The sequence below is a fragment of the Saccopteryx bilineata genome, chromosome 3 (genome assembly GCF_036850765.1).
Source record: "Saccopteryx bilineata isolate mSacBil1 chromosome 3, mSacBil1_pri_phased_curated, whole genome shotgun sequence".
Classification (NCBI taxonomy): domain Eukaryota; kingdom Metazoa; phylum Chordata; class Mammalia; order Chiroptera; family Emballonuridae; genus Saccopteryx; species Saccopteryx bilineata.
In genome coordinates, this window is record NC_089492.1 from 273,249,762 (window position 1) to 273,268,858 (window position 19,097).

Sequence of the window (19,097 nt, forward strand, 5' to 3'; positions counted from 1 at the left end):
GAGGTAGTCATTGATATCACCATTTTCATCTCCTGATTAGACACCAAAAGGGGGCATATTCAATCTAAAATTTAAGATGCTCAGATTTTACAACCCAGAAATTCTATTTCTAATATCATAGAGGAACTGTTGCACATGAGCCTAAGGAGCGAGCCATGGGCAAGGATTCTACTTCCAACCGTGTTCAAATAGTGAAAAAAGTCAAAACAAGCAAACCGTCCCATAGGAAAATAGGTGAATTATGGTTTGTTTGTATAATGAAACACTATAAAATGAATTAAATGTTAGGATAGATATATTTTTTCATTAAGTGAGAGGTGGAGAGGCAGAGAGACAGACTCCTGCATGCACCCTATCAGGATCCAACCAGCAAGTCCTCTACCTAGTGATGCTCTGCCCATCTGGTGCCACTGCTCCATTGCTTGGCAACTGAGCTATTTTAGCGCCTGAGGTGAGGCCATGGAGCCATCCTCAGTGCCTGGGACCAACTTGCTTGAACCATTTGAACCATGGCTATGGGAGAAGAAGAGAAAGAAAGAGAGAGAAGGGGGAAAAGGAGGGGGTGGAGAAGCAGATGGTCACTTCTCCTGTATGCCCTGACCGGAAATTAAATCTGGGACTTACACACACCAGGCTGATGCTCTACTGCTGAGCCTATCCAGCCAGAGCTTTATTTAATTTTTAATTGATTTATTATTTTTTAGGAGAGAGGAAGGGAGAGAGAGAAAGAAACATTGACTTGTTGTTCCACTTATTTACACATTCATTGGTTGTTTCTTGCATGTACCTGAGAGATTGAATCTACAATCTTGGTATGTCAGGACGATGCTCTAACCAATGGAGCTCTCCAGCCAAGGATCAAGAATAGATACATTGTATTTATTTATTTAAGATTTTATTTATTTTAGAGAGAGAGAGACAGAGATAGAAGGGGGGATGAGCAGGAAACATCAACTCCTACATGTGCCTTGACCAGGCAAGCCCAGGGTTTGGAACTAGTGACCTCAGTGTCCTAGATCCATGCTTTATCTACGGTGCCACCATAGGTCAGGCCACGGATAGATACATTTAAAAAAGTATAATAATGAGTGAAAAAGGAAGTTGAAAGATGATACATTCAGTCTGATATTTATGTAAAATTTAACACAAAAATATCACATATTATAGATACTTACGTAGCAAAAAATACAGAAACTTAAATGGGAAATATATATAGCAATTTTGGGGAAATTGCTATCTAACTTTGATTACCTCTGAGAAAAAGGAAGAAAGAAGGGGTGAGGAATGGGGTTTTAGCTATATCTACAACATTTTATTTTTTTTAAAAAATATTTTCATTTTACCTTTGGTTATTTATTGATATTTATTTTTAGAGAGAGAAGAAGTAAGAGAGAGAGACATTGATTTGTCATTCCACTTTTTTATGCATGTATTAGTTAATTCTTGTATGTGTCCTGATCAAGGATCAAACTTGCAATCTTGGCACATGGGGACGACGCTCTAACCAACTGAATTGGCCGGGGCTGCAATATTATATTCCTTTAAAAAGAGATTAGAAGTAAATATAGCAAAATATTAAACATCCCTATTATTATTTGTACTTTCCTGGATATTTGAAATAGTTTGCAATTAAATGGTTTAAAAAAAATTTTTTTTTTGTATTTTTCTGAAGCTGGAAACGGGGAGAGACAGTCAGACAGACTCCCTGCATGCGCCCGACTGACTGGGATCCACCCGGCACGCCCACCAGGGGCGAAGCTCTGCCTACCAGGGGGCAATGCTCTGCCCCTTCCAGGCGTCGCTCTGTTGCGACCAGAGCCACTCTAGCGCCTGGGGCAGAGGCCAAGGAGCCATCCCCAGTGCCCGGGCCATCTTTGCTCCAATGGAGCCTCGGCTGCAGGAGAGGAAGAGAGAGACAGAGAGGAAGGAGAGAGGGTGGGGGTGGAGAAGCAAATGGGCGCCTCTCCTGTGTGCCCTGGCCGGGAATCGAACCCGGGACTTCTGCACGCCAGGCCGACGCTCTACCACTGAGCCAACTGGCCAGGGTGGTTTTTAAAATTTTTTAAAGGTTAAATCAGGGGACAGAAATTTTCTTGACAAAGGCCTGTTTAAAAGTTAAAGATCCGCCTGACCAGGCGATGGCGCAGTGGATAGAGCGTCAGACTGGGATGCAGAGGACCCAGGTTCGAGACCCTGAGGTCGCCAGCTTGAGCGTGGGCTCATCTGGTTTGAGGAAAAAAAAGCCCACCAACTTGAACCCAAGGTCGCTGGCTCCAGCAAGGTGTTACTCGGTCTGCTGAAGGTCCGCGGTCAAGGCACATATGAGAAAGCAATCAATGAACAACTAGGGTGTTGCAACGCGCAATAAAAAACTAATGATTGATGCTTCTCATCTCTCTCTGTTCCTGTCTGTCTGTCCCTATCTATCCCTCTCTCTGACTTACTCTCTGTCTCTGTAAAAAATAAATAAAATTAAACAATTCAACCTTTAAAAGTTAATTACCACTTGTAATGTGGTAATTATTATCATATATGAATCTCATTGTTGAAATGAACAATAACAACAAAAACCAAGTACTACTTCCTTTTATTTCCTTTAGAGTTTGTGGTTGCAAAGCCCTTGGGTGTATGGCCCAGGTCACTGTGAGTAAAGGTTGAGATCTACTGAATTCAGTTAGTTGCCTCATTTTACCAAGGAGAAAACTATGATCTAGAACAGTTTGGCGACTTGTCTAAAGTAAAAAATCGCCAGGGGCCCACACTGTCTGGTCCAACTAGTCCATCAAGAGTATCCAAAGTCATCTTAAACACAAAGCACCTGTGTTCAAGATGTTCTCTCCACTTGGAATCACTCTCTTACTCCCATTTATCTTACTGATCTTCTGTTCCTTCTCTAAAACCTGATTTAGCTAGACTAAGAAAAAATTAGCCAATCTCATTCCCCAAACTTGGATCTGAAACTTAGAGTCAAGCGGGTCCTAATCTCCCTGCTCAGCACCCTCAGTTCCCTGATCAGCCCTTCCCAGGAAAACAAGCTTTCTGTTTCACAGGGCAACACGTTTTCTTGTTTGTACTACTTCGATCATTAGGCAGTTCTTGATAATAAAGATCTTACACTTATTTGTCTCAACTCTGTTCTCTGTGGCAACATAGATTTGTGTATTAAATGAGGTGATATTTGGGTAAACCATAGAGGTCTGAGCCAATCTAGTGAGAGTTAGCAGGAATGATAATCATATTGATCACTTTTGCCCCCCTCTCTTTTATTAAGTGAGAGGAAGGGAGGTAGAGAGACAGACTCCTGCATGTAGCCACTGGGATCCACCAGGCAAACCCCCCTACTGGGTGATGCTCTGCCCATCTGGGGCCACTGCTTTATTACTCAGCAACCAGCTATTTTAGCATCTGAGATGAAGGCCATGAAGCCATCCTCAGTGCAGGGCCAACTTTGCTCCAGTGTAGCCTTGGCTGCGGGAGGGGGAGAGAGAGATAGAGAAAAAGGAGAGGGGGAAGTGTGGAGAAGCAGATGGGCACTTCTTCCTTGTGGGGAAAAAGGCCCTGGCCAGTTGGCTCAGCGGTAGAGCGTCAGCCTGCCGTGTGGAAGTCCTGGGTTTGATTCCTGGCCAGGCACAAAGGAGAAGCGCCTATCTGCTTCTCCACCCTTCTCCCTCTCCTTTCTCTCTATCTCTCTTTTCCCCTCCCACAGCCAAGGCTCCATTGGAGCAAAGTTGGCCCGGGCGCTGAGGATGGCTCCATGGCCTCTGCCTCAGGTGCTAGAATGGCTCCAGTTGCAACAAAGCAATGCCCCAGATGGGCAGAGCATCACCCCTTAGTGGGCTTTCCAGGTGGATCCCAGTCTGTCTCTCTGCATCCCTGCTTCTCACTTTAGAAAAATACAAAAAAAAAAAAAAAAGTAAAGAAAACTTCAGATAATGAATATAGCTGTCATATCCCAACTGTGTCTTCTCCTTTCTAAATAAAAAGGTCTCCACTTCCTTTCAATTGTGCAAAAGAAAGGGGGGCAGATATTGCCATTAATAGGAATATTCAAGAGAATATGTCAAGGAATCCTATGGTATTTCCAAAGGAAGCATTCCAAAAAATGTTTGCATAATGATGGCCCCACTAGAATAGTTAGCAGATTGGTTGAGACTGTTTTCAGTTGCAGGTTGAGTTTTCTCACATAACAAGAAGCCCTGAGGTAGATGACTGTTGTAATTAGTTTAGCTGTTCAGCATAATTTGTTTCTATTTTTTTTCTAGCTCCGGCATCCTTTAGGTTTTTTCTGTAGTAACAAAATGGCTGCTGCAGCACCAAGCATCATATCTACGTTCAAGGCATGGAGAATAGGGAGAAGGGAGCAGCACTAGCTGCCTTTTATTAATGAAAGCAAAAGCTGTTTACAAGCCTCCAACAGATTTCTGCTAATATCTCACCAGCCAGAACTATGTTTTGTAACTACCTACAAGGTAGGTTTGGAAGAGTCTGAAAAGTTATCTCCAGCCTCTGTTTTAAGAGGGGGCAAAGGAAAAGAGATAAATGAGTAGATATTGGACTAGCCAACCAAGTGTAATCTGCCACAGAACCTTTCGAGGTGATAGTTTGAGGCAGAACTCACAGCCCAGGGGCCAAACCCAGTCCCATATGGTTAGACCCTCAGTGGTGCCAGAGTTCCCAGTATCAATCAAAACCAGGGAGATGACTTCTGCTAATCAAACTCACAAGAGACAGATCAAATAGAATCCCAGTGTTTTTTTAATGTATAATGGAGAGTAGTTGTTAACCTTGCAGATGATAAAGCAAAGTTCCCTCCCCCGGGAGCAGGTTAGTACATCCAGGCACTAAAGCCAAGATTCTGTGACCTGTTGGATGAGTTGGTTATTTAACCTCTTTATGCCTGTGTAAATAGTATATACCATATGACACCATCTACTTGGCAGGAATTATAAGTAGAAACCAGCAGTATGCATGTAGAACACATTGAAATTTTGAAATTCATATATATATGAAATTCATATATATATGAATTTTTTTTTTTTGTATTTTTCTGAAGCTGGAAGCGGGGAGACAGTCAGACAGACTCCCGCATGCGCCCGACTGGGATCCACCTGGCACACCCACCAGGGGGCGATGCTTTGCCCATCCGGGGCCTCGCTCTGTCACGACCAGAGCCACTCTAGTGCCTGGGACAGAGGCCAAGGAGCCATCCCCAGCGCCCGGGCCATCTTTGCTCCAAAGGAGCCTCGGCTGCGGGAGGGGAAGAGAGAGACAGAGAGGAAGGAGAGGGGGAGGGGTGGAGAAGCAGATGGGCGCCTCTTCTGTGTGCCCTGGCCAGGAATTGAACCCGGGACTTCTTCACGCCAGGCCGATGCTCTACCACTGAGCCAACCGGCCAGGGCCTGAAATTAATATTTTATTTCATTTTATTTTAATGTTCAATGTTCTCAGAACTTTTTATTGGCTTCCTGCCTCCCAAGGGATGCCCACTTCTGCTGCCTTTAATGTCTCTGAACTTTGGTGTTGTTGACCCCAGACACCGCTTTGCTGTCCACAATCCTGCAGGTTGTGGTCTTTTGGATAGATTGTATGTAGTGGTTGTTATCCAAATTGAAGTACTGCCCTTCCTCCAGCAGGCGGCTGTAGGTGGCAATGAGCCTCCTGTTTGACCTTGATGTTCAGCAGTGCTTCGTACTCATGAGCCTAGTGCGGCCCCTCTGGCGGGGTTGGGGGCAGCTTTGACTCCATGAGAAGTAAGATCCTGTTGTACTGTTCCATCTGCATGGCATAGCACATCTCCACCTCTCTCAGGCTGTTCTCTGCACTGTCCTTCAGCTTTCTCATCGCGTCAGGTCAGTCTTCAAAGACTGGACCTTGTGAGCTCTGTGAGTATCATCTCAGCAGCTCCTATCTCAGCAGTCCATGAGGTGACCACCATGGTGCTCCTTTCAGTCTATGGGGCCACTACTTGTCTAGATCCTCTCAGTTCTTTTGAGACAGCTTGTCATACTGGGCCTGGATGTCCTCATGATTTTGCTGAGGTCCCTAAAATTGGGGAGCATGCAAGTCCATAGTCAATCCAGAATTGGCAATCTGTAGATGGTTTTCTTCTTTCTCATGACTCTTCTTCACGAAGAACAGCTCCTTCTTGAGAGACTCAGTCTCTGTCTCCAGCTGCCGCCGAGTGATATTGGTGTCATCAATGACCTTTTGGAAACCCATTGATGTCACTCCACAGACTGGCACATGGCTACCTCTATCTCATACTTGACTCTGAAGTCATCAGCAGCAAGATGGGAATTGTCAGTCTGCAGAACAATGCGGGCACTGTCTACAGAACTTGCAAAGATCTGAGCCCTCAGGTCCTTGATGGTCTTGAAGTAATGTCCCCAGTCTCTGACCTGGGGTCCTTTCTTCGCCAGGTGTTCCGGGTTTTGTTCTCCAGTGTCCAGTTAGCAGACTCCAGGCTTTGCATCCTCTCCAGGTAGGAGACCAGGTGGTCATTCAGGCATTGCATAGTCTCCTTTTCGTTCTGGCCCCTATGCTTGTTGGACACCTGGTCATCCCCCCAGCCAGGCCCTCAGACCCTGGCTGCCTCTCAAACTGGTGGAGTGGGAGCCTGTGGCTGGGTGACTACATGGAGCTGGTAGTTTCTGGACAAGCTGGAGCTGGTGCTGAAACTCATGTTGTTGGGGAAGAAGGCAAGAGGCTGAGACTTAGATTCAGGCAGCCCGAAGTTCAAATTTTAAAGCACCAACAAATCAGAGGACTGACATTATAAAAATTCAGGACTTCCTACAAAGCTACAAAAATCAAGACAATGTGGTATTGGTGAGATAGACAAATAAATCAATAGAACAGAATAGAGAACCCAGAAATAGAGCCACACAGAAATAGTCAACTGACTATATTTCACCAGCATTGACAAAGGATCACTGACTATTTAATGATGAAAGATAGTCTTTTCAATAAATGGTACTGTAGCCCTGGCTGGGTAGTTCAGTTGGTTCGAGCCCTGGTCGGCACACTGCGGCTCACGAGCCACATGCGGCTCTTTGGCCCCTTGAGTGTGGCTCTGCCATAAAATACCACGTGTAGGCGCTACCTTGATAAGGAATGTACCTACCTATATAGTTTAAGTTAAATTTTGGCTCCCAAAAGAAATTTCAATCGTTGTACTGTTGATATTTGGCTTTGTTGACTAATGAGTTTGCCGACCACTGGTAGAGCATTTTCCCAATACACCAAAGTTGCAGGTTCGATCCCCAGTCAAGGCACATACAAGAATTAACCAATGATGTATTCTGTAGATCTGGACAAATGTATGATGATATAACACATCATTATATTATCATACAAAATATTTTCACTACCTTCAAAAATCCGCTGTGCTCTGCCTACTCATCCTGCACCCCCAACCTGTGGCACTGCTCATTTTTTTATTGTTTCCATAGTTGTGCCTTTTCTAGAATGTCATATAGTTGAGATCATACAGTATTGTAACCTCTTTAGATTGGCTTCTTTCATATTAGTAATAAGTATTTAAGGTTCCTCCATATCTTTTTAAAAAAATTATTTATTGATTTTAGAGAGAAAGGAAAGGAGAGAGAGAGAGAGAGAGAGAGAGAGAGAGAGAGAGATGAACACCAATCTGTTCGTGTATGTGTGCTGACCGATTCCTCCATGTCTTTTTTTTTTTTTTTTTGTATTTTTCTGAAGCTGGAAACGGGGAGAGACAGTCAGACAGACTCCCGCATGCGCCCGACCAGGATCCACCCGTCCACGCCCACCAGGGGGCGTCGCTCTGTTGCGACCAGAGCCACTCCAGCGCCTGGGCCAAGGAGCCATCCCCAGCGCCCAGGCCATCTTTGCTCCAATGGAGCCTCGCTGCGGGAGGGGAAGAGAGAGACAGAGAGGAAGGAGAGGGGGAGGGGTGAAGAAGCAGATGGGCGCTTCTCCTGTGTGCCTTGGCCGGGAATCGAACCCGGGACTTCTGCACGCCAGGCCAATGCTCTACCACTGAGCCAACCGGCCAGGGCCTGGAAGTTTTATGACTCTGAGTTAGGCAACAATTTCTTAGATATAGCAACAAAAGCATGATTCATAATAGAAAACATTGATACATTATATGGCAACACAAGCATGTTCTTACAAAGTTACAGTGATATGAACAAACAAGTGATTGAGAACTGAATTTCAAATTTTAGTTTTAATTCACTTAAATTTTATTTATTAAATATGTATTCATTTTAGAGAGAGAAGAAAGAGAAAGAAAGGGGGTAGGAGGAGCAGGAAACATCAACTCGTAGTTGCTTCCTGTATGTGCCTTGACTGGGCAAGCCAGAGCTTCGAACTGGCAACCTCAGCATTCCAGGTTCATGCTTTATCTGTGTTACCACAGGTCAGACTGTTTTAATTAACTTAAATTTAAATAGCCATATGTGGTTAGTGGCTACCATATTGACATCACAGATCTCTAGACTAATCCTCTAATCTATGAACTGGAGCTTAGAAAAATGTCAGCGACTTGAGTAAGATCACACCATGAGTAAAGGGCATGTAGCTTTCACCTAATGAGCTTTAAAGGTGAAGAGCACTGAACATAAAAACTGACAAACCTGGGTCTCTGGTGCTGACTCACCCATGAAACTGGGAAATTGGGATAACTTTTTTGGGTCTCACATCTCTTCTGTAAAAAGAGGCATTTGGCCCTGGCCGGTTGGCTCAGTGGTAGAGCGTCGGCCTGGTGTGCAGGAGTCCCGGGTTTGTTTCCCGGCCAGGGCACATAGGAGAAGCGCCCATTTGCTTCTCCACCCCTCCCCCTATCCTTCCTCTCTGTCTCTCTCTTCCCCTCCCGCAGCCAAGGCTCCATTGGAGCAAAGTTTGCCCAGGTGCTGAGGATGGCTCTGTGGCCTCTGCCCCAGGCGCTAGAGTGGCTCTGGTCGCAACAGAGCGACGCCCCGGTGGGGCCGAGCATCGCCCCCTGGTGGGCGTGCGGGGTGGATCCCGGTTGGGCACATGCGGGAGTCTGTCTGACTGCCTCCGCGTTTCCAACTTCAAAAAAAAAAAAAAGAGGCATTTATTTTACCGTTTGTTTGCTCTAAAATCCCTTCTAATTACTCTTATTGAATGGTTTTTACTTGGTCATTTGTGTGCCCTCCTTGTATAGTGCCACCTAGTGGTGGATTATGAATAGCACCTCTCCTCCTGGATCAAATTCTTGGCCAAGGAGAAAAGAAACTCTTGTGAGTTGACCACTCCCTCACCGTGAGTAATTTGGCCATCACATCCCACTCCTATCTACTCTCCTTACATAGACGTTGGCAGCACTTTAGTGCTGACACTGCTAGATGTCGCAGGGTTTTCCTGATTACCTGTCACCCATTGCATCCATAGAACCAAGGCTTTGGGAGTGTGCTCTTGGTGGGGCGGTACTTAATTGAAATGTCAAAAGTCACCTGTTCCTGTCTGTGTTTGGTGCATGGCATGGCAGCTGCCTTCTCCGCCAAGACCCCAGTTTTATTATTTTTTTCTTTTTGTCTTGGCATAGCTCAGCTGATAACCAAGAGAAGAGCCAGTAGGCGGAAAGCTGTAATCTCCTTAACATCAATGGGGGACAGCGCTAGATTCCCAAGACCCCTGTCCCCAAGGTCATAACAGCTCTGTGACCTTGGACAAGTTATTTGATTTTTCTGAGCCTCAGTTTTCATAGTGGAGGTAAAAATACCTCTCTCTTGGATAGTTCTGAGAATTAGAAACAATATAGAAAGTACTTAGTGCATAATACATGATCAATAAATGATAGTTGGTTATAATCACAGTAATAACATATACCTTCTATTTGCTCAGCAACAATTTCTAAACTCTAGGGTATGCAGAAGAGCTATAGAAGACATGACCCCTGCCGGCTTCTGTGCTGATTATAAACAGCAGGCTACCACACAGGAGCAAGAGCAGACAATTGGAGACAGGGAATAATTAAGTGCAAAATGGTGGGTCATGGCCTGTGAGTGTGGCAGGAGCACTGTGCCAAGAAAGATAACCATCCTTATATCTACATAACACTTCAGTCTTTTAACATCTGTAATTTTACTTATAACAACCCTGAAGTGAATATTAATGTTATTCTCTCCATTTTACATAGGGAACTGAGGCTCATTTCTCAGAGGTGAAGTGACACACCCAAGGTCGCACTAGGAAATGGCAAAGGTAGGGTTTGAGCTAGAGACATTCTGACTCAGAGGGAGCCCTTTTTTCACTCCCCAGAAGAGTTTCTGGATGAGTCTGGGCTGGAGACAGGTCTTGAAGAAGCAATGGAGCATTTTCAAGCAGTGATACCCATCAGGGACGCAATGGAAAAGGATGAAAAATTAGACCAGGTGACTACTGGGATCCCTCTGATTGGGGAGAATGTCCGGATTCTATACACTAAGGATTCCTAACCCAGTTTGGTGGGATGGATGAGGTTGGAGGGCTTCCTGGAAAAGGTGGCATCTAATTCTAAGACCCGAATGACAAGCAGAAGTTAGTCAGAACATTCAGGCAAAAGAAAGATGAGCACATTTAAAGATATAAGCACAGTTTGATAAGGCAGAAGCAGATGTGGCTAGGTAGGTAAGGGGCGTGGATGTTATATCAAGCCACTGAAAACTCAGTGGGATGTTTAACCAGACAATTTGAGCTTTAGACCAATCACTCTGATTGCTATGTGTAGACTGAATGTCAGGGGCCAAACTAGAGGCAGAAACTGGTGACAAGGCTGATGCTGCAACCCAAGCAAGAAAGGAGGGCTGCCGGGTGGAGGGAGCATAGCAGGGATTGAAAAACATGGCAGATTTGGGAGACAATTTAAGAGGCAGAAATGGATTCAAGCTGAGTAATTGGAAACCGTGTGGTGGGGCAGGCAGAAAGAAAGAAGTTGAGCATGACTTCTGGCTTCCATTTGGAGCAGCTGTGTGGGTGGCTGTGTCAATCCTTGACTGGGGAAGATGAGGGAAAAACAGTTTCTGAAGGGAGAGCAAGGAGTGAGGCTTCTAAGGATGAGAGGGGTTTAGGGAGATGATGATAGGGATGATGATGGGGAGATGGGGAGATGATGGGGAGTAGGGTGTGAAGTACTCTTAGTGGAAGAAAATAGAATTCTCCTTCGTATTCATTTAACACATTAGGGACCTACTATGTGTCAGACTCTAGGATTACAGCAGTAAACCAAACAGACCAGTTCCTTGTCATCCTGGAGTTTAAGATCTAGTAGGTGGACTAACCTTAACCCTAACCTAACACTAACCCTAACTCTAACCCTAATCCTAAACTAACCTTAAACTTAACCCTATCCCCTAACCCTAACCCTAACTCTAACCCCAAACCTAACCTAACCCTGAAAAAAAAAATCTAGTAGGTGAAGACAGACAATAACTACAGTTTAAGACAGTGTTTCAGTAGACTCACAGGCTCCAAACCCATGTTGTTCAAGGGTCAACTGTATATGAAGATGTCAAGATGTGGTAGGTGCTATGAAGACAGAGTGAGTGAGACAGAGTAAGGGAAAATGTGATAGAGGTTGCTGTTTATATGTGAGATGATCAGGGAAGGCGTCTCTCATTTTTAGGCAGAGACCCAAAGGAAGTGAGGGAACAGTATGGGGGAGGGACACCTTTCTGGGCAAAAAGGAAGGGCAGGGCTTTGAGGTGAGAGGTTCTCTGCATGCTGTGCCACTCTAGCCATGGCAGGGAGGTGGGGGTGAAGTCAGAAATGCAAGCTGGAGCTTGGCCTGTGGTGGCACAGTGAATAGAGTGTCAACCTGGAGCTCTGAGGTTGCTGGTTGGAAATCCTGGGCGTGCCCGGTCCAGACACGTACAATAAGCAATCAATAAACAACTAAAGTGAAGCAACTATGAGTTGAAACTTCTCGACCTCCCATCCCCCTCTGTAAAATCAATAAATAAAATCTTTAATAAAAAGACAGAAAGAAAGAAATGGGAGCTGGATACTCAGTAAAAAATTTGGATTTTTATCATAAAGTCATTTTCTTTTCCCCTAAACTGTGATGTTCCCCAAGATCTTTTTTTTTTTTTTAAAGATTTTATTGCTTTTTACAAAGAGAGGAGGTGAGAGAATGAGAAGTATCAACTCGTAGCTGCTTCACTTTAGTTGTTCATCGCTTGCTTGTTGTATGTGCCTTAGCCAGGCAAGCCCAGGGTTTTGAACCGGTGACTTCAGTATTCCAGGTCAGCGCTTTATTCACTGTATCACCAACGGTCAGGTCAGCCCAAGATCATTTTTTGAGCCCATACTTCTAAAGATTTGAACTGGCTTTGTTTTCACCTAGCTCTGCCACTTAACAGCTGCATAACCTTTGGCATGCCATTTACTTTTTCTGGGCCTCAGTTTTCTCACCTATAAGATGGGCATATTAATATAGAGTTGCTGTTGAGACTGCTCAATGGTGTTAGCTTTCTCTTTTCCCTATGGAAGGAGAGAAGATACAGAATGGAGGAAACTGGTTTAATTGAGGTGTGATAATCTGAAACATTTTAGCGTTGAACTCTTGTTGCTATGACTGCTGGTAGGAAAAGTATATATCATACATTCCTTCACTTCCTTTTTCTTTCCCCCAGCTTCTGACCTGGACATATTTGTATTTCTAAGCAGGCCTGCTGAAGAGAGATTGATAATGGACAATTCTCCTGGAGACATAGTATCCTAGGTTCCATCTTGAAGCCTCCTCTTCTGTCTCCAAGACCTTTCCCTGCACCGATGGACTGCTTTCATTCCATTACGGAAGGAATGAAGAGAGGGGGTATGGTGGAAGGAACGACTCAATCTAGAGTATGTTGATTTTTACACAAGCTCCATCCCTTTTAACTCCCTGCCCTAGGGTTTCTGTGCCGGGTGGGCAGTGCCAGCCAGGCTGCCCAGGTGTGGCCTATTGAGATTCTAAATGCTGAGCCTCTGAAGACCACTGAACTAGGATGGGCTGTGTGTGGCACGGTGGGACACGGTGGGCAGGAAAATGATCATCTCTGTTCTAGTGACTTAGATCCATGCCAGAGCTTGGCCTCTGCAGGCCAAGAAGGAAGAGCACATGGAAGGAGGGGGCACTGGGTAGGGAGCCACTGGAAGCTGAACTATGCCACCTAGGCTGAATCACTGTGTAATCAGCCACACCCTTGCTCAATAGCTTTCAAAGGCTAGGCCACAGGATAAAGTCCTGTAGGCTTAACCTGAACCCAACCTGCAATTTAGGTTGGCTCTGCTACTCTACCCCACCTCTTGCCCAAACTTCCTGCAATGCAGCCTCATCTGAGGCCTCGCCTTGGAACGGCAAGACCTCTTTTCTTTCTTGATGCTTTTCTCCCTTGATTTCAGTGGTGGGGATTCAGCAGGTTCGCACCAGTTCAGCAGAACTGATACCTAATTTTTTGTTGAGTTTGGCGAACCAGTTGTTAAAATGGCACTTGTAATCAGCGTTTTCTCTAAGGTAGGTGCCTGGGCAGCCACCCAATGTGGAAATCACAAATTTACATTCCGGATTCTTTTTTAATGTTCCTCTGCGCAACAGCATATTCTAAGCGCCTGTAGTAATGTTCATTCTGTCCAGAGGTGAAAAAATTGCAAGTGAGGATGCCAATCAAGAAGCAATATGAAAAAAAAAGAAAAAAGAAGCAATATGAAAATATCTTAAATAAGAGCTTTATTGTTTTTTGTCAGGTATTATTTAATATTTTTTCATTAATATTTTAAAACTTTCTTATAACAATCTGGTTTTATGCACCTCTTTTATTATTCTTATTAAAGTATTAAATGCATGAAATAATAAACTACCTTTCAGTATATCGGTTTTTTTAAATTATTTTTATTTATTTATTCATTTTAGAGAAGAGAGAAAGAGAGAGAGGGAGAGAAGGGGGAGGAGCAGGAAGCCTCAACTCCCATATGTGCCTTGACCGGGCAAGCCCAGGGTTTTGAACCGGCAACCTCAGCATTTCCAGGTCGAGCGAGGCTTTATCCACTGCGCCACCACAGGTCAGGCGGTATATCGGTTTTTTACACTTAAAATGGACATTAGGGCTGAGAACTGGCTATTAAATTATTTGAATCCCACCACTGCCTGGTTTCATATATATCATGAATGAAAATAGGGGTTTTATAAAAAGTAACCTCACAAGGTGAGCTGATCATAAATTCCTAACTGGGTAGGTCATGAAGACTAGTCATGCCACAGGCATATTACTTTAGTAGAAGGTTTACCTTTGCCGTAAGTAAGCCCTGTCTTGGTCATCTAGGTTAGCACACCTTTGAAATACCAGAAGTAATATCCCTCAAAGACAGTACTGATCCTCAAGAGAGCACAAAATTATTTTTAAATTTTATTTATTGATTTTAGCGAGTGAGAAGAAGGGAGAGAGAGAGAAACATCAATTTGTTGTTCCACTTAGTTGTACATTTGTTGGTTGCTTCTTGTATGTGCCCTGAAGAGGATCAAACCTGAACCCTGGCATACTGGGATGATGCTCTAACAAACTGAGTACCTGGCTAGGGCTCCAATCTTCCTTAATTTGAGATGCATAAAAGAAACTGAAAAATTGTTATTCTCTAGAGCAGTGGTCCCCAGCCTTTTTTGGGCCATGGACCAGTTTAATGTCAGAAAATATTTTCACGGACCAGCCTTTAGGGTGGGACGGATAAATGTATCATGTGACCGAGACAAGCGTCAAGAGTGAGTCTTAGACGGATGTAACAGAGGGAATCTGGTCATTTTTTAAAAATAAAACATTGTTCAGACTTAATATAAATAAAACGAAAATAATATAAGTTATTTATTCTTTCTCTGTGGACCAGTAACAAATGACCCATGGACCAGTACCAGTTTGCAGCCTGGGGGTTGGGGACCACTGCTCTAGAGCATTTGAGATTGCTCCCTGGCATATGCTCCAGTTTGGCTCAAATAAACTCTCATAAAAATTCTCTACAAGTTTGGACATTTTTTTATGCTGAAAATATATACACACATATCATATATATGATATATAAAAATTAAGCTTTACTTTGGAATAATTTTTTTCCCTTTGGAATAATTTTAGATTTATAGAAAAGTTCCAAAGATAGTCATGGGAGTTCCTGTATACCTCTCACCTAGTTTTCTCTAATGTTAACTAACACTTTACATTAGCAATGTGTGTTTATCAAAACCAGGAAATCAATGTTTGTATATTATCATTAGCTAACCTCCAGACTAATTCAGATTTCACTAGGCTTTTCACTAATGTCCTCTCTCTGTTCCAAGATTCCATACAGAATATTACATTGCAATTAGATCTCATGTCTCCTTAGTCGCCTCTTGCCTGTGACAGTTTCTTTCCTTGTTTATACAACCTTGGTAATTGTTCTTGTTGTTGTTGTTTTTTGTGAGAAAGACAGAGAGAAAGAGAGAGAGGGATAGATGGGGACAGAAAGACAGAAAGGGAGAGAGATAAGAAGCATCAATTCTTCATTGCAGCACCTTAGTTGTTCATTGATTGCTTTCTCATATGTGCCTTGACCGGGGGCTACAGCAGAGGGATAACCCCTTGCTCAAGCCAGCGACCTTGGGGTTTCAAACCTGGATCCTATGTATTCCAGGCTGATGCTCTTTCCACTGTGCCACCACCTCGTCAGGCTGATCTTGAGAATCTTAAGGAGCACTAGCCAGGGATTTTACAGAATGTCCCTAATTTGGATTTATCTGATACTTTCTTCCTGCCTAGACTAGGGTTATGGGTTTAGTGGAAGAACACAGAGGTGAAATGACTTTCCCATCACATCCTATTAAGGGACACATGCTACCCAAATGACTTATTACTGGTGATGTTAACCTCTATCACTTGATGATATTTGCCAGGCTTCTCCACTGTAAAGTTCCTTCTACCCACTCTCACCCCTTATTTCCTTCCTCTCCCCCTCCCCACCACACTCAAGGGGTAGAGAGTGGGATTAAGCTCCACCTTCTGGAAGGGGGGTATCTACATAAATAATCTGGAATTCTTTAAAGAAGATTTGTTTCTTCTTTCCCAATTATTTATTTATATCAATATGGACATATATTTAATATTTTGGGTTATAAACCAATACTGTTATTTATTTTGTTGCTTGAATTGTCCCAGCTTTGGCCACTGGGAACTTTCAGGTTGACTCTTGTGTGCCTTTGTTTTTTGAGCACTTCCTTATTTTTTAGCACTATAAGATGCTCTGGGCTCATCTTGTGTTTTCTTTTGCCTAGCCCTAGAATCAGCATGTTCTCCAAAGATCTTTGATTCTTTTTATAGGAGGATGTTTTTTATTTTAAGTGAGAGGAGGGGAGATAGTGAGACAGACTCCCCCATGCACTGCAACAGGAATCCACTCAGCAAGCTCCATCTGGGGCCAATCCTCAAATCAACTGAGCTGTTTTTAGCATTTGAGGCTGATGCTCAGACCAATAAGCCATCCTCAGCACCTAGGGTTGATGCTAAACCAATTGATCCACTGGCTGCGGGAGAGGAAAATGGAGAGAAGGAGATGGTTGCTTCTCCTGTGTGCCCTGACTCGGAGTTGAACCCAGGATGTCTGTATGCCAGGCCAATGCTCTAGCCACTGAGATAACTGGCCAGGGCCCAGGAGAATGGCTTTTAGAAACCAAAATCTGGGTGCTGGATCATTGTTCACTGCTACTGGAAAGTAAACCTATGTTTTTATTTTTCTTTTCTTTTTAAGATTTTATTTATTCATTTTTGGAGAGGGGGGGAGAGAGAGAGAGAGAGAGAGAGAGAGAGAGAGAGAAGTGGGGGAGGAGCAGGAAGCATTAACTCCCATACATGCCTTGATTGGGCAAGTCTGAGGTTTTGAACCAACGACCTCAGCGTTCCAGGTCTATGCTTTATCCACTGTGCCACCGCAGGTCAGGCTAAACCTATGTTTTTAAATCATGAAATATATACAGAGGAGAAAACATCAAACAAAAAAAAAATACGGTCTAAAGAATAATTATAAACTGAACCTAATGTTGTTATGTTCATTCCTTTGCATCTTCCTCCCGAAACTGTCCCCTGACTTGCAAGGCTGCATTGGGTGCCTCTCAGATCAGCACCTTAAAGTCAGGGGTACTTCGCACAGATACTTCCAAGAACTGATGTCCAGATCTCTCCTAAGACCCGTCTTCAGGAGACTATATGCTGAAGTCCAGGTCTTTCTTCTCCTTCCCCACCTCACCTGCTCACACTTCACAAAGGCTTCTCAACTCAAGGTTTCACCCACAGCATCACTGCAGGGGTAAAAACCTGCAGGGCACCAACCAAAGCTGGTTCTGACTGGACCCTACTGACTGGACAATAAAGCATTTTGCAAGTTGGCAGTTGCTAGTTCTTTGCTTTCAGTAAAGTTGAAAAAGTTTCTAATTTTGTTGTCATTAAAAATAACTTTTGATGATAGGTCACTTTGTGATTTTATGGCGTCTAACTCAAAAGGAATTAAAATAATTGACATTATTGTAATAAAACTTCCTCCATTCTCATCTAGTTATTTGTGTGAACATGGTTTCTCAGGGATTCTATTTATTAAAAAAAAAAAGATATAAAATCAATGCCAAATCTAGTCTCATTCCAGGAAAAAGTAATATTTATCCATAAATATATGAACTGATCGCAAAATATTTCAGTAAGAGAAGCATCTCTGATTTCATTTTAGTCTTTATTAAATTTTTTTAAATTTATTGATTTTAGAGAGAGAGAGACAGGAACATCAATCTGTTCCTGTATGTGCCATGATCAGAGATCGAACCGGCAACCTCTTTGCTTCTGGATGATGCTCTAACCAACCAGCTATCCAGCCAGGGCTACTCTCTGCTTAATAATCACTTATCAAAAGAATATGCTATATTGCTTTAATAAATTGTTTACTAACATAATAATAATACTAGTTTCAATTTTATCTAAAAATTTCTGTTGAAGTATGATTTAGATAATCAATAATAGACTTTCAAGCATAAAATTTATCTTCCTAGGACTTTCTGTGAGAGGAAGCAAAATGTAACCATACATTTAAGAAGAAAAATATAACAATGTAGCATTTCTGTCTGTCAAAGTAGAGCTTGTTCCAGTATTTTTAAATTTACTATTATTTTGAGAGAGAGACAGGCAAATAGACAGAGAGAGAGAGAGATGAGAAGCATCAACGCATAGTTGCGGCATTTCAGTTGTTCATTGATTGCTTCTCAAAAGTGCCTTGACTGGGGAATTCTAGCTGAACTAGTGACCCCCTGCTTAAGCCAGTGACCTTTAGGCTCAAGCGGGTGAGCCTGCACTCAAGACAGATAAACCCGTGCTCAAGCCAGCAACCTTGGGGTTTCAAACCTGGGACCTCAGCATCCCAGGTCAATGCTCTGTCCACTGCACCACCACCAATAAGGCTCTTTTTTTTTTTTTTTTGTGAGAGAAGAAGGGAGAGAGAGAGAGAAAGAGAGAGACAAACATCAATTCCTGTATGTGTCCTAACCGGGGATTAAACTGGCAACTTCTGTACTTCAGAATGATGCTTGTAAAGCCAGCAGGCAGGGCCAGGGCCACTATCACAGCAGCCTTCTGGCCTATGCAGGTTCGCATTGGATTCGGACAGTCGGTAAAGAAACCATGGAGCCAAAAACTGGTGGGCCATAGTCTTTAATCTAGCTTGCACCCGGCGGGCAAGTAAAAATACACACTGGGCTCCAAAACCCAGTCACATTCAGTGCTCACAAAGCTACTGATTTATCCGAGTTTCCTAGAATCAAAGGTTTCTAGCTCAACAGCCTTATTCTCCTCAGTTCCCCATTTCCTTCCTTATCCCAGATACAAACTCTGTACAAACTGGCATCTCACTCAGTACTCCGCCATCTTGGCTGCTTTTCCTGGCCTCCTCCACGTGGCCTCCTCCCGCTGCTGGCTCTACTCTCTCCGCTCTCTTATGCTAACCTCAGGAACCAAGAGCCAACTCTCGTTCCGCCCTCATTCTATATTGTAGCTTCACAACCTCTAATCCAATATACAAAGTAGGGAAGTCCCTAATACAAAGTCACTTCTCTGAGGCATGATTGGATTGTACCACCCCAC

General features: G+C 43.5%; 1 pseudogene; it reads right to left on the reverse strand.

Annotated features, from left to right (window-relative positions):
* Positions 1–5,498: 5,498 nt before the first annotated feature.
* On the reverse strand, positions 5,499–6,682 carry LOC136330071 (keratin, type I cytoskeletal 18 pseudogene; annotated as a pseudogene).
* Between the last annotated feature and the right edge of the window lie 12,415 nt (positions 6,683–19,097).